This window comes from Neopsephotus bourkii, unplaced genomic scaffold, assembly GCF_033783945.1.
Source record: "Neopsephotus bourkii isolate Nb327-2 ecotype Australia unplaced genomic scaffold, CSIRO-AGI_Nbou_v1 NB_414, whole genome shotgun sequence".
Lineage (NCBI taxonomy): Eukaryota > Metazoa > Chordata > Aves > Psittaciformes > Psittacidae > Neopsephotus > Neopsephotus bourkii.
In genome coordinates, this window is record NW_026900918.1 from 436,515 (window position 1) to 452,654 (window position 16,140).

The 16,140-nt window shown below is 36.1% G+C and overlaps 1 protein-coding gene across 11 annotated transcripts in view; it reads right to left on the reverse strand.

Moving 5' to 3' along the window:
* Nucleotides 1–16,140, reverse strand: part of DMD (dystrophin) — a 745,980-nt gene that overhangs the window by 415,308 nt on the left and 314,532 nt on the right. The gene's annotated exons all lie outside the window — the stretch shown is intronic.

Sequence of the window (16,140 nt, forward strand, 5' to 3'; positions counted from 1 at the left end):
TTTCTGATTGCTAAATACATCAGCTTGCTTCAAAGTAGTTGATACTATAAACATAACAAGACTTCAGGAACTGACATTCCCTGCATATTTAATAAACACATTTTTCCCAGTACAGCACCACATTTGCAAAATACAAATCAATATGTTTATTAGAAAGTTTACTTTCAGTGAAAAACATGCATCTTGACAGGCTGATACTTTAGGTATCAGGATGGCAAGAGAAGAGAAGCAGGCTGAGTTTTAAACATCAAGGCAACAAAACAATACATTAAGCCCTCTATCAGCAGGAATGTATTTCAGTAAAGTGAAATCAGCTGTGATAATTTTTATGGGCAGTAGGTACTCTCTGCTGGCTTTGGCTCTTCTCACTTCTTCAAGAGGCAAAGTTGAAACAGCTGTATTAAATCTCAGATAAATAGGTGTTGAAAACGGTGAGATGCCAGGCTAAGGATGGGAAGACAGGAAGCAAAAAACTCTGATTGAATAGTAATTTAGGAGACATTACTTCTTTTTCTGATAATGTGTCACCATTTCACAGACTTACAAACACAAACAAAAAATAGACCTTGTTCACATTTATTTCTCTACTGAAATATTTAATAAGGTTATGGTGGTTTTCTAGAGATCTGATCCATGCAAGAGTACGAACCAGAAGTCTGAACCTGTAACCTGTTTAATGTGCTTGGCTTCTCTGGCTTATGGATGCTGAGGGCACTTGGTAATACTCTGAATATGGTTCTAACAAAGTGGCTTTGGGAAAACTAAACCCTATACTTCTATCACGTAACATTACATGGGGAAAACACGTGCCAAATTAAGTAAGAATAAGACTCCTTTTTTGCTTTCCAAAGATAATGTAGAATGCCTGCTTACTTCCAAGTTTCTAAAACTGTAGTATTTAAACACAAACATGAGTATAACTTTCCAAGTTTAGGAAAGATGAAGCAGGATTAAACCAGCACCATTACAGCTCACTGTAATGACATCCAATCACTATCACTGGCATCATCTGAGAATGAAAACAATATACCAACACTATTAATACTAGAGTATGTTAATATAAAATTAATAAAGCATGAATACATTTTGTAACAGTTATAATAATAGACAAAATATACAGCATTACCTTCTAAATTTATCTGCAGGGTGCTGCACATTGGAAAACTAGTGTGCTAAAAAAAAAAATTTAGGGAATTTTGTGTAGTTTCCTTGGATTTATTTACAAATTTCTACACTTAAATTTTACACTGAATTTCTCGAAGTTTTAATCAGCATGTTAGATTTTGCTTGAAACAAATATTTCCTTTTCAGATAATTAATTTTTATTGATAATATGTTCTTAAATGGTTTAAATTATTATTCATATAATCATAAAATGACAAAAGCACATTACACTCCATCAAAGAACTGGAACAGGTAGAATACTTCAGCTCAACTCTAAAAAAAAAAAAAAATCTAAGTGAAAAGTAAGTTTTACTACTTAAGACTCTCTCCCAAAATTAGCTTAAAAATGAGACAATATGTACAAATAGTTTTGTCTACTTATTTTATATTTATGCTAAAATAATACAATAAGCACACAAGAAGTCACCAGAAATAATATGCTAGAGATCTACTCAAATTTTAAATAGCCCTAATAAAATTACTTTCTGTATTGCAGCACCTCTCATAGCAGCAGAAAGTAGTTGTCAATAGCAAGAGAATTTATACTGGTTCAAAACTTATACATTGACTTCTAGCTGAAGCGCAAAAGAGCTACAGAATTTCTCGAACTTGGTCAATAATTCACTAAAATCCCATTTACAAAGTTATATAAAACTAGATATTGCTAACAACAAATCACTAGGAAATAGGAGAAACAACTTTAATTGATGATCTTTGAAGCCTTCAAAACTGATTTTGTCCCTTAAAAATGAAAAAAATACATAGCATATTCCACAAATATTTTGAGCAAAATGAAGTGCTTTTAGTTTCCTGAATAATTCTGACCAAGTTATTTTTCTAATTTCCCATAATTCCACATAAATTTTAACATGAAGAAAAAAAAAGAAAAAATTTCTTCAATCCACCATGGCACTGCACTCCTGATACACCATATCCGTTTTATAGCTTGTGGAGAAGGCTGGCTATGAAATTCTAACCTTAACATAAAACAGCAAAATATTTGTTTAGATATAAAATCCACTTCTCTATTTCTGTTTTTCTGCAGAATCACTAGTGACTACAGGATTGCATATGCATGCTTTAGAGAATCCACCATGATAAACAATTTTTCTGGACATGGAAAAGAAAATCAAATGTGGGGATTCAGTTTGTTAAGAAGAGGTCTACCTGGCAACAACTAATAATATTTCATTATTTAAAAAAACAATGTATGCATGCCAACAGCCCCATATTTTTTCTTCAGTTCATATTTGAGATGTTAGTGGTTTACTCTCAAGATTTGAAGGGTAAAGAATGGATCTTATCTAAGAACCCCTCCTCTACTCTTCAGCTCCTCAGGGAAGACTTTTCCCTTGGCTTGCCAGAACCATCCTATGCACAGAAAAATGTCTGTGTGAGACACTTCACAATTTGAAATGCACTATTTATACAACTGACAACCTATGCTGCAGACTATCTATCTTATCTGGGTTAAACTGCCACAAAAACAAAACAAAAAAACAAAACAACAAAACACCAAAACCAATACCCCCCCCCCAAAAAAAATAAAAAATCATTCTCTACGAATGGACCTAACACAGTTTTTTGCTGTCCTTGTCCTCTACATCTCCCATCCCTCCCACTACAACAGCTCCAGCTCTTCCATCTCTCTGACAAGGCAGAGTAAGTATGCAATAGTTTGCAAACCAAGATTCATTCACTTGTTAGCTTGTGGGCTGCTACTCAAGGGAACATTTAACTTTTGACCCATACTCTTCCCTTGCTCTGTGTGGCAGCATTAAATCATGTCCTACACAGCTACTGATGTTTTAAGGCTCATAGGAACTTAGTTATCTGGGCATCTCTACCTCTACTTCTGATCTGATGAACAGTGATTCAAAAATCATTACAGACCATTCTATGAAAGATAGACTGAAGACAGCAAATGAAACCTCATAATGTCCATTTACACAGGAAAACAGGCTGAAAAATCCCTCCAAGACTTCCCAGTTCATCAGTGAGAGGAAAAACGGAAAGGGAGGGGAGGGCCTAGAGCAGAACTCCAAACCTCACTCTGTGCTTGGCAAGGCTGAAGGCACCCATCTATCCATGAAACTCATACCTTTGAGAGGCATGTGGGAAAACAAGCTCAGCTATGGTTCCCAAACCACCTCTTTGTGGTTTGTCTGCTCTCCACTTTCCAGGAGAGCTAAGTAAGTTTTTTGTGGGTTTTTTTTTTTTTGTGTGTTTTGTTTGGTTGTTGGTTTTTCTTTTTACAGAAATCTCCTACTTTGAGTCTTCCAGGAGTATAGTATGAAAATAAAACATTGTTATGAAGCTGCCAGCTGAAAATGTTTAAACCATCATAATTATTAAAACTGCCGTTCTCATATACATATCCTTGAATAAAATTAAAGTGTTTTAATTAATTTCTGTTTCAGAAAACAGCAAACAACAGGAGAGGAAAATATCATCTTTTTGCATAAAGACAGATAGGAAAACAGGATAAATACCATCCCATCAAAACATTTCATGAGTTTGTACAAATTAACACATTGCTTAAAATGCAAAATTCCAGTGACCAGGCGGTGACCCAGGAAAGAAAAGGACTGTCCTTTATTTTTGCTTTTTTGGATTTTGTTTTTAAGGATTAAGAGCAAATATACTAAGGTATGAAGTACAAGTGATGACAAAAAACAAACTTATTTTCTTCTACCGGCAAATCCAGAAGAGATCTATTTGTCCGGGTAAATAACCACACAGGAGTGATGGCAGGAGGATACTTCCCAGAAGGGCTGTCAGTGATAACATGTATAACACAATAGGATTTTAAATGAGAAGACAGCTTTTGTAAATAATGTACACTCTTCAAGATTCTCTAGAGACACTAGACAACACAATTCTTTTAGACAGAGATCGTGCTTAAAATACTGTTTTTCTCAGTGTACATGATCTCCCAGGTGGCAAGAAGGCCAACGGCATCCTGGCCTGTACCAGAAATAGCACAGCCGGCAGGGACAGGGAAATGATCATCCCACTGTACTTGGCACTGGTGAGGCCACACCAAGAATATGTAATGGGCCCCTCACTAGAAGAGGGACATTGAGATCCAGAAAAGGGCAACAAAGCTGGTGAAGGGTCTGGAGAACAAGTCTTATGAGGAATGGCTGAGGGAACTGGGGTTTAGTCTGGAGAAGAGAAGGCTCAGGGGGGGCCTTATCACTCTCTACAATTACCTGAAAGGAGGTTTTAGGGAGGTAAGGGTCGGTCTCTTCTCCCAAGTAACAAGGAATAGGACAAGAGCTAATGGCCTCAATCTGCACCAGGGGAGGTTTAGATTGGATATTAGGAAAAATTTCTTCACAGAAAGGGTGATCAGGCATTGAAACAGGCTGCCCAGGGAAGTGGTGGAATCACCATACCTGGAACTGTTCAAAAACTGTGTAGATGAGTCCCTTAGAGACAAGGTTTAGTGGTGGTCTTAGTAGTCCTGGGGTAATGGTTGGACTTGATGATCTTAAAGGTCTTTTCCAACCCACTTGATTCTATGATCTCCATTAGAAATGTAAGTCAGACAAAAAGAAAGTCTTCCAGTTCAAGTGTTTTGAATCCTAGGAGATGAGCATGATAAAAAACAGATATTTAAATAAAAAAACATTGTTTCAGAAAGCTATCCTAGACCAAGAATAGTGTTGTTGCCATTTTCTTATTTGAAATTGATTATTTTAAATAATTTCTAAATTTGTAAGAGAAAAAGGGAACTTTTACTTACAGAATTACACGTTCTAAATTCTCCATTTAAAGGTCCGGGAGAGGGAAATAAAAATCTGCCCAACCTACTCCTTGGATCACTGTAAATGTAGTGTAATTCAGAGTTTTAAGTCTAAAAAGAACAGATGAGAAGTTTTTTCCTATTTAAATAAGTGTTGGGTTTTGAATTATTTTAATAATTCTGAATCAGTGAGAGAGAGGTTACTTGGTTGTAGAAGATGACATGATATCTTCAACTGAAAATTGAAAAAAATACATTTAATTATAAAATTTTACCCATCTCTCTCCTGTATTTACATATTAGCCTCTCTTTCACACCTCACATCTATTGCTATACCTTTCTTTTATCTGTTAGGCAGCATGGAAGGATTTTGCCAAGGGAAGTAAGAACAATATATTTGAAAGACATAAAAGAGCTGTAACATGGCCTTCCCCTTTTCACAGACTTTTTTCATCCTTATTGTTGCCAAGATTTAAGGTACCTCTTTTTGACAGAACATCAGCTAATCTAAAGGTAGCATGTAAACAAATAAGGCTTTAAAGGCAAACCACCTTTTCCACTGACCTCAAAGAAAATTCTACATACAGCAAGGAACAAAAAATTAGAACACAGATGAAAAGTAAATGTCTTTCGCATTCATGACTCAGTGTTAACACATACACAGTCCTGTTTTCTGCTCTGAGGAAAGTGGTTAGAGTAAGTGTGTTTGTGCTATTTTCTCACCGTCATTACTAGCTTGCGTTAACGTGTTAATGTGCTGTACAGAATAGTATGGAGTTCTGAAGTTTAATCTACATTTTACATAAATTTACCATTGATAATTTAGAAACACAAGAACTCCCTTTCAAACAAGACAAAAAAGCCAGACACAACAGGCCTGGTTCACATCAATGCTATGCTTATTTCTTCACTGAAGATCTGGAAAGAGGTTTGCAAATTTTCTTTATGCACATTTAAGAAAAGGGAATAGCAAATTTAGGACTTTTTCCTTTGTTTTTATTTTCTCTGACCTATTTTCAAAATCTCATTTCCAACACTAACTATAATTTCAAAGCTCCCTACTGCTATAAAAATGACACAAATATATTTATAGGAGTTTAATGAAAGTTCTACTCATGGATGCAGAACACAAGCTTTGAAAAAGTCACACTTCTATTTTATATTGATGTAACGAAACATTTACACCAAAATGGTGTTTCAGTGTTTGGATACATAAGTATGGTACCATGTTACTATTATTAATACCTCTTTCTTGAAGTCCTTAATTGTATGTTCCTCTGAAATCTAGACATCTCAGGCTTACCTTGTTGAAGCAAGATAATTAAAAACAAAAAGCAGCCTTACTTTCAGCATTGCTGGAATCTTCTGGTTACATTTATTTTGATTTTAACCTCTGTATCTTCTTGGTAAATTTTGAAACTTCTGTCCCTTGTCCTATTATTCAACTGTTTTGATATATATTTTTAGCCACATGTCAAGAAAAAAGCCCAAAGTACTCTAACAAAAAATAAATAAAAATCTCAGGGACACTTTTTACCTTCTTCTGTTAAAGGCACATATTAAGTTCTGTCTTTATCATTTCTCTGAGCCATTTCCATTCATTTTTGTATTGCTCACTACATAGCCAGCATAAAGCCATTTTCTGAAAAGTAGGCTACAATTTAAGTATTAAAATATTTTCTTTAAATTGCATCAGCTACCATCATATTCTGTAAAATTTCAGCACTTTATAAATGTTTGAAAAGCATCTGATCAATTTCTTAGAGTTACCTTGCTTGTCTTTCCATTTTCTAATTTTGGCTGAAGTAAGATGCATGTGAAAACAGAATCCCTTGACAAACTGGACTAGTCATGAGGACTGTAATGAACTGAATACCAGTATTACATACCACCTTGCCCCATTGCTGATCTGTTACGCTCAACATAAAGGCACAAATGAAATAATGTGGTATGTATGGCTTGGAACTCCTAGGAATTAGAAAGGATTATTGTAAAACCTGGGTGACAGTCATAGTCAAATTTAGAGTGTAATAAAGAACAGCAGGGTCAGGGAGCTGGGGCAGAAGCTGCTATTATTACTGTTTGGAGTATGGCTACTTCAAGAGGTAAGCTGATTTAAGGGGTGGGGGGGAAGGTAACACACTGTTACAAGATAATTCACTAGACCTGGTCAGGAGGACTTGGTTACACTAAGTAACTGCAATCTGTATTAAACAAAGATGTGGTTAAAGCTTCTCCGGATGAATCTACTAGGCCCTTGTAACATGTCACAGTATGGCGCAGAGGCTACCTAACAGTAAACTGACTTGCTCAGGTACAAACTGTGGACTACTCAGAGCTGCTCAAAATTAGCCTGATTGTGTAGGTAGTCCTATGAGACACATAACAGTGACAGACTGTATTCTTTTAGAAAGGGAACTCACCATTCATACCGTGCTTCCCCCTCTCCTGCCCCCCTCCCTTTTTTTTTTTTTTAACACTGAGACTCATTAAGAATTTGTTGTCTTTAGAGAGAAAAGAAAGTGAGAAAAGTTAAAATGTTTTCCCGTATCATTTCTGTCCCTCCCTTTTAAGATGAGCCCATCTGGAAAGTTTCAAGCCCAGCTTTATTTTTATGTGCATATGCCAGAGAGGTACAGCATCATCTTTTCTCATTAAAAATAAAACATTTGCATGAGGCTTTAGAGTAAAAAATTCAACTAATTCATCATCATGCCCTGACAATATTGCAAACCTGATGCATTGTAAAGTCTCACATCTAATGGGTAAATCAGGTTTCACTAAGAATAGAAGCACTGAGGTTTTATTGTAAAGGGAGCTGTTTCCACACTGGCTACGTGATTAATGTAGCTTTTATAGACTTTACATAAAACCAAAACATATTACTGTTTGGGGATCAAGTTAACTTGAAAGAGAGGCTTCTTAAGAAAATCTGATTGCCAGAATGAAAGTTAGTGATTACCAAATTTCTCTTTATCTCTAATGTAGTTTTGGGAGGAGCTGCTACATGATTCTGACGCTTCGAAACTCAGTTTTTTGTCACATTCAGTCTTTGCCATATAAGCATTCAATGCTTCCTGCAAAAAGAACATCCCCAATATTTAATCATTACAAAAAAACACAGTACCTTGACCTTTTATTTTAAAGTTAAATGGAGTGACATTAAAAAAATTAAATTAGTTCTTCTTCATTTCCATAATAGCCTCTAAAAAGCCTTGCCTAGCCTAGAGTATATGTCCTATTTCTTTATCTTTCTTGATGACCCCTCATGCTTGCAAGTCAGCTCATTTTTCTCAGCTGAAGACTGCACCCTACCGCTGCACGCGCCCTAAAATTTCAATTAAAATCTAGGGCATCATCACTCATTCTTATCTGAAGCAGGCTGCCAAACAGTGCAATGCCAGCAACTGCATGCGAACTAGTCTCGAAGGACAATACAGTTATACACATCACCATCCAGTCTGGAAAAGAATTCTACCTGCACAATACTTTATCACATACAGTACACTGAGAATCTTAAAAACATTGGGACTGGTGTAGGATTTTCTTATTAATTCTTCTGCAACAGCAAGTCTTATTTAAACAGCAATTTACCAGTAGGCAATTAGCTTCTCAACATTTTTATTAAGTCCACTTCACAATGAAATGATCTCTCTCATCAGCTATTGAATATTTGCTAGTTAAGGCAGTATTATTATAAATTAGCGCATTACAGGTACCTAAGGGTATTTAAACTTGCCAATGTATTTAACCTTCAGGTTTCCCTCTTCTTCAGACTGATTCTTAAGCAGTTCTTATACCCAAAGTACATGGACACCTTTCAAAAGTGTTTTAAGTTAACTGGGCCCATTCCTGTTTTCATCTTTTCCACTTTGCAAGGAGAATTCATATGTGTGTATGCATATAGATGTGTATGTATACACACTTAAGAGTACAAAGATTCGATATCACTGTATAATTTTTACATTCTATACTGTGGCAGATGTGTATAATACATTCTATAATACAGCAGATAAACTTCAATCTTGTCATGCTACTTTGCTGCATCACAGCTGCTATTTAACTGTCATCTTCACCCCTCATTCTACAGCATGGTGACGTTTTTTTATATTTTGAGCCCCAAACCTAACACACCTACAAGTCAGAAACCGATACTCCAATTTTGCATTACATGCAATGGATAACTTGTGTGCACTCATATACAGAATGGAAGAGAAGGCTGATCTGGTTGCAAATGCTGTTGAGATGGACTGCAGTGCTCTGTGTAGAATTGGCTAAACTGACCTGTTGGCTAACACCTCTGTGGCTCAGTAGACAACTTTGCTATTGTCTGGGCAAGAGGAGAATACAGAACACCTAATTGCAGTCACCTCAGGATGAGACAGTCCTGCAGCAATCTTCACCTGAGAAGATTTGCCAGTAGCAGCTACTGCTACAAATGAGCTCAGCATCAAAGAGAAATCTAAGACTAGATTGCTGGCTGAACCAATCTGGTTTGGTAATTTATATTTTCCTACATGCGTTTGTTGCTACAGCATTTTTTTAAACATTTTAAAGCTATTTCACAGTTAGGACTTTCACAACGGACTAAGTTGGACATACACACAAGGCAGTATCATAAGTGTTTGTTCTGTTGAATAAATGATGAATTGCAAACCAAGCTTTCATTGACTGGCATAAAAATAGGCAGATCAGAGAGTACATTATCTTTTCCCATTCAGCAGGCTAGCAGCACTTTGGAAGAGAAGAAAGGTCATAGAGTTTAAAGACAACATGTTAACTTCTGAGGCTGGTAGGGGAAAAAAAAATAAGTCCTATAATGATTGAAACATAGCATTAACAGAATCCAGGCAGAATGAATCCAATTCAACTAGGATTCTGCCCACAGCACGGCTTTCTGCTTTGGGCAGCATGTCACACAAGATACTGCCACCAATTTCAGTAGTCTTCCCACACTATGTCTTTCCCTAGTGTTTCCACAATTACACTTATTGAACACATATGGGTCAAACAGTAGCCATATAACAATAGAATACTCATTGGATTTATATTTTTGCAAACAGGTTACATGTGGAAGTCAACAAATTTATAAGGTGAAATATAGAACAGCTTATGTACATGGTTTCATCGTGTAATCAAGAACAAAGTAGTATCGTCAATTTCAGCTGATATCAGAAGGCACCATAGAGAAGGATGAAAGGCACCTTGATTTTTATTATGAGAGATTTACACCATTATTAGAATTTCAGCCCCATTCCATGATTTTTCTGCTTAGGAGAAGGATGCTATGTTCTCTAAGGAAACAACTGTTTTTTAAAAAGCCTAGAAATAAATACAGCTAGCAGCATCAATAAGCCTAAATGAAAGGACACTGTAATACTTCTTTTTGAAAAGAAAAAAAAAAGAAGAGAAAAATCAAACAAAACCTCTGGGTTCAAACAAAGTATATCCACTGTAATCAATAACGGATTGTTTCACTGTGGGGTTTTTCTCTGGAAGATGTGTGTAGCTTATTTTATTTAGTTGGAAGCTGAATAGTCTCTTTCAATATCTGCTGAGCACTAAGCATGTTTTTCATGGAATGTAGTTTAAAAATATCACACAAACACCAAATTTTATCACTGTTTAGCTTGTTAAAGAGAAGTATATTTCAAAATAGCACAAGTTGCATTCTCTGTAACAAAATTTATATATTTAAAGCACCATGCGAGAGCAGGAATCAGGGACTGAAGGAGTTGAATTTGATTTAAAACCTCAGTAGACTAAGTTCTGTACTTTGCATAGCTTTATACATTTGTTATACTGGAGACTTAATGATCTTTTGCATCCATAGACCCATTGTGATGCTGCCATTACCTTCCAGTTATTACTCAGAATACAATTGACATAATTTTAACAATTCCACACAGCACTCTTAATCCGTAGTGAAATCTAGATGTTAATTAATTCAAAAGAAATTAGTAGTCGTCTCAAATTTTCAAACCTTTATGAAGTTTATGTGAACTAATGTTGCAATTCACTTCAAGTAACTAATCTTCCATTTCTGCCCGTCTCTGCTAATGCTAAAGCATTTTTAAGACTCTTTTGTGATGAATCAAGAGCAGTTTACAAAAATACTTGCTAAGACATAACTGCATTTTACAATTAGGCCCTGAAGAAACTGGTCTTTTTAGTGTCAAAACGCTGTGCTCCTTAATTGAAGTTAGTTTACAAGCCATTGGTTAAATGAATGTAGAATATGCACATTTTTTTCTAAATTTTTTTTTTTTTTTTATTTTTCCATTTGATTGGTATGCTTATTCTGGAATAAAAGTACCTGTGTGCCTATATGCTGCTTTTAACAAATTTAAAAGGACATCTTCTATCTTAATAGTTTATTCTTCCTGCATTGGTAGGAAACCAAAAGACTCCTTTTCCCCACAATAAATCTATTCCAGAGATATTCACTTGAGTAATGTAACATGTGTGCAGCTTCCCAATGCAGAAATTTGTCACTGAAAAGATATTTAGAGAATCCCGCTTGCTAACAAATTTATGTTGCCTATATGAACCCATTCTAAATAATCACAGTCACACCTTTCTGAGCTTCCTAAAGCAATAAGACATATGTAATTTTTTGCTTCTTTCCAGCTACATATCAGTCATCACTTTGGCACCAGTAATTTTAGGGTGCACTGGCCCATTTCAAGCAGATCAGGAAAAAAAGAGGTCAAAAAGATAATTTGATTCCTATATATTATGTAAAAAATGATGTTCTGCTACTAGAAGAGACCCCAAATCAATGCCAATCCCTCCCAACAGAAACAGACTGTTAGATGAGAGCAATAATTTTGGACTTTATGATAACAGTAGCTAGCCTGTCAAATCTTACTCCACTTGCCAGAAATGGCAGGATATGCTTCCCTTGCCTGTTCACAGTTAAGGGACAAGGGCTAAATGTGGAGGTTCTTTGAGAGGAGAGAAAAGGCTTTGCAAGAAAGAAATTGCAGGTAATTTAAGCTCATAGGTGGGGTTTGTGCTGAACAGATCTCCAGGAATCCCAGATGTGCTACTTATACTGCTCATGACATGCTTGTTCATGCTTTAAATACATTTTTTCCCCAATAATGTTAGTTTTTTTCTTTACTTGTACAATATTTTTAGAATGCATTGTTTCCATGCATGTTTGCAAGTAAATGGAAAAATATTAATTTACATAAGTCCCTGCTGAGAAAAATAAGATATAAATTATGTTTTTCCTTTTCCATATGTGGCTGCAAGCAAAAAGGAAGGAAGGAAAAAAGCAAGGAAGTTCACCACAACAGCAAGAGAAAGCTGTGGGACTGAAAGTACACTCTGAACATTTCTGACACTTAGGTGCTGCTGGGATTGGAGGACCCTATAAGTGAGAGTAGGAAGATCTTACATGGAACAACCAGTACAGGACTTCTGAAGGTTTTGTGGTATGCTTCAGTTCTGTTATTTACATGGACTGGGCAAAACAAAGGTGAGGCAGTTGTCAGAGTAGTTCTGTCCCACTGTGCTTTCAAGCAAATTGCTCTAATACAGGGTGACACCCACGTAGCCATACCTAATTTCCAGGTTTTCCTCTGGATAAATACGCGAGATCCACATTGATGGTCAGCTTTACTCAGTAAAATAAGAAATGGGACCTGAGACTGTAAGTTAATTGTAAAAAGGATTTTTTGTTTCTATTTTTTAAGCTTTGGTTTTATTTTGGTTTATTGGCTGTCACAGAGTTTGTTCAAGATAAGATGTTTTTCTCTCTTTTCTAAATTAATTTTTGAATGAGAATAAATTTATTATTTTGAATAGAAATTGTGATATATCAGGAATAAAAACAGCTTTTTTAAAAAAATGTAAGGAGTATTTGAGTTCATCAGTTTTTCTTGAATAAAAATGAATGCATATGAGGACATGACTGATCACAGCAATCAATCTTCATACATTAAAAGATACATCTGTTATCAGAGTATGTGATTTTGTATTACATTTTATATTATACTGATATATATAATGTGCTGTTACTTTAATGGATTATTTTAAAAGCATGTTGAAAAATTCTAAAATTCTTGTGCATCCAATTCTGACAAGATTTCTGTCTCCTTATTTTAAATATGGACTGAAACACAGAAAAAGAAGAACTAGGAATGTTTTCATGAAGTCTTTGTCATGAGATTACTCCCCTGATTTAGTTACGATGATAGCTTTCTTTTTAGATTTAGTTGGGCTGTTATCTTTTATCTTGCAGCTCCCATTCTCCAAATCTGTAGAAAGGTAGATGGTACTACCCAACAACAACAACAAAAAGCCTCCAAAGGAATTTAAGGTATGTCCCTCCAACTATCAGAGTTAAGTAGCTTACATACTGAAGCATAAGATTTGATGTAATTTCAGGAGTAGTTAATAGCAGAATACAATTGTCTAACCCATTTAACAGCTACACAGACAATTGAATTAAATGTCCTGCAGAACGGAATACCACAGATTGACTGAAAGTATTGTAAATTAGATACATAAATGTATTTTTCTGCTGTGCTGTGTCTATTCTGTCCCACATTAGAACAAGCTGTAGGTAGGGTTTGACTAGTTTGTTTTATTTTTCTCCTGTAATTGCAAAAAATAATAAAACTTCAGGGATGTTTATATCTGATGTTTCTTGACTAAGTTAACTTTTTAAAATTTGAAATACAAAAACTGTGCTATATCCATTAGTTTTTTGTTTTGCTTTCTGTATTGCTTGTCAGGTATGGTGGATCTTTTTGAAAAAGAGAAAAATCTGGTACAGTGAAATAACTATCAATGAAGATATACAATAACCAATAGCAGTATTCTATCCATTTTGCCACACCGATCATCCCATTCCCCCTCATCTCAAAACATTACAGCATCTTTGCGAGGTAACTTCATCAGTTTGTCAAAATGGAGTTAGATCAATATTAATTTCTGCATTTAAATTAGTCGCTTAATTCAATCTTAACCATTCTTTCCTATCCTGTGCTGCCTTTTCATGTGCACAGGATTTCTTGGTTGTTTTTAATCCCGAAAAAATTCCTATCCAGTTTACCACACAGCAGCACAACATTTTACACCATCACAGGTTTAACAGGTACCAGAAATCTGGAGGCAGCTGGGGATGGATGAAGCCTATTTTATACTACAGGGGAAGAATACCTGGGAGTTTATGTATGCTGCAGTTCCTCATATCTTTTGACATTGCTGTATGCAGGATTTCTGCAGTAACTCCTTAACAAAATACCCACATTACAAGTCCTATAGGTCTACATGCAAATACCGTCTGTCTTGCCATCCTTTCACACTGTAAAGACAGCTGCTCCACCATCTCGCTGTACAGAGGAGGCTTGTCATGCACACATGCACAGTAGGGAAAACAGGAGAACTAGCAGCAGTGCTGCAATACATCACAAGTCTCCTTCCAGTCCCCACTGCGTCTTCCCTGGAACAGCAAAGGGAGTCCACCAGTGATGTCTCTTATTGTCAAGAGATCACTGCTGGGCAGTAGCTGTCCCAGGCTGGGTACCCGAGGTGATGTGCCCTGCTTAGTATAACTGAGAGCCATCCAGCCTTAGGAGGGATGCAGAGTCCACAAGGAAACCTTTGCTGAACTTTTCCTTCTGATATTTGGTGAGAGGAAGCAGTGCTTGGGACGGCAGTCAGGTGAGCAAAGACCCTGTATTAATCACTCAGCTCAACTGGAGCACCTCATTCAAAAAGATCTGATACTGTAGGCAAGCCATAACTTAGGGCAGTGAAGTACGTGGCAGGTTTGCCATCTTCTTCATCAGTTTCACAATAACGCAATAAACAGCTTAAGTCAGAAGATGGTCTTTTCCCTTCCACTGCAACCATCAGATACAGAAATGCTTAATTTATATACAATGAGAACCTTCTGAAAGCTTTCAAAAGGTTTGGGTATGTATTTTTAATTTTTATTCTGCTTCTGTACATGCTTTTGTAGATGAGGTCTAGAAATGTTTTCCCTACACTTCACTGAAAGTAAGAGATGAAAGAAAACTTTTGCTTCATAAACCGGCACTTTCACAGAAACTGAAAGAAATGAAGAGTACGATCATTCAACTTCATACAGAAACTCCATCCTTAAGATGGTAAAAGATATTTCTTAGAAATAAAAACTTAAACTCCCAAACTAAATAAAATAAATCCACCAACACCACCTTTTAGAAAAGTCTGAGCTTGAACAGTTAGGATTGGGGTACGTGGAAGTTGCCTAATATTACACTTTATGACAAAATTTCGGTGATGTACTTTATTACTGAAGAACAGAATTTGGTCAAGCCACGACCATGTTAAAGATTTGGGAGGGCTAAGAATGGTTGGATGATTAAAGTATTAGCAAGCATTATTAAAGAAAACCTGTTATTCACTATTGCTTGAGTTTGTTTTCTTTAATTTTCTTCTGTTTAGTCCCCTGTTAGAACTTATTTAAGAGGGAAATGTTTGTGTGCTTTTTGGAAGAAATGGAGGGGGGTGGAAAAGAATAATCCAGCCCTCAGGGAAGGAGAATGGAGAAAGTGAGCCTCCTTCAGCTGCTTTAATGTCAGGGTTAACAGACAACAAAGAGACATTTTCCAAAAAAACCCCAAGTAACCCAACAACCCAAAACCAAACAAATCTAACAAAAACCCCATTGATTCTAGATCTTTGTGTATAGAATTACAATAAAGCTAATTGCTCTCTCACTTGAACACCAGAGCTAATCTTTCTCCTTAAATGAGAACCCAGCCCTGATTGTCTTATCACTGTTTCCATAAACAGTGTTATGAGTGGGAAATGTATTTTCTGCAAATAATTGCTCTCATACATAGTCCATGTGTCACACATATGTCTATATGTGTCCCTGTGTGTGTGTCAATTTTAATAGTTTAACCCTTTGTATTTTTCTATGACCTTGTTTATGGATAACCAGTTGTTTAATATCTTAAATCTCCATCTCAATTCTATTTCTAAGGTATTACATACAACTTGGTCTAACTTTCAAAAAGCCAGTGCAACTTAATCAGCAAGACTCCTCCTGAATGCCTACAGAATGAAGAGAGGAACATGCAGGTAATACTACACCAGAGAGTGCCTGTGCAAGAACTTAACACTATAATGCCTGCACCTGGGGCTGCATTCAACAGAGCACTGCCAGGAGGTGGTGGAGAGGTCAGCCTTCCCCTCTGCTCAACCCTGGTGAGACACAC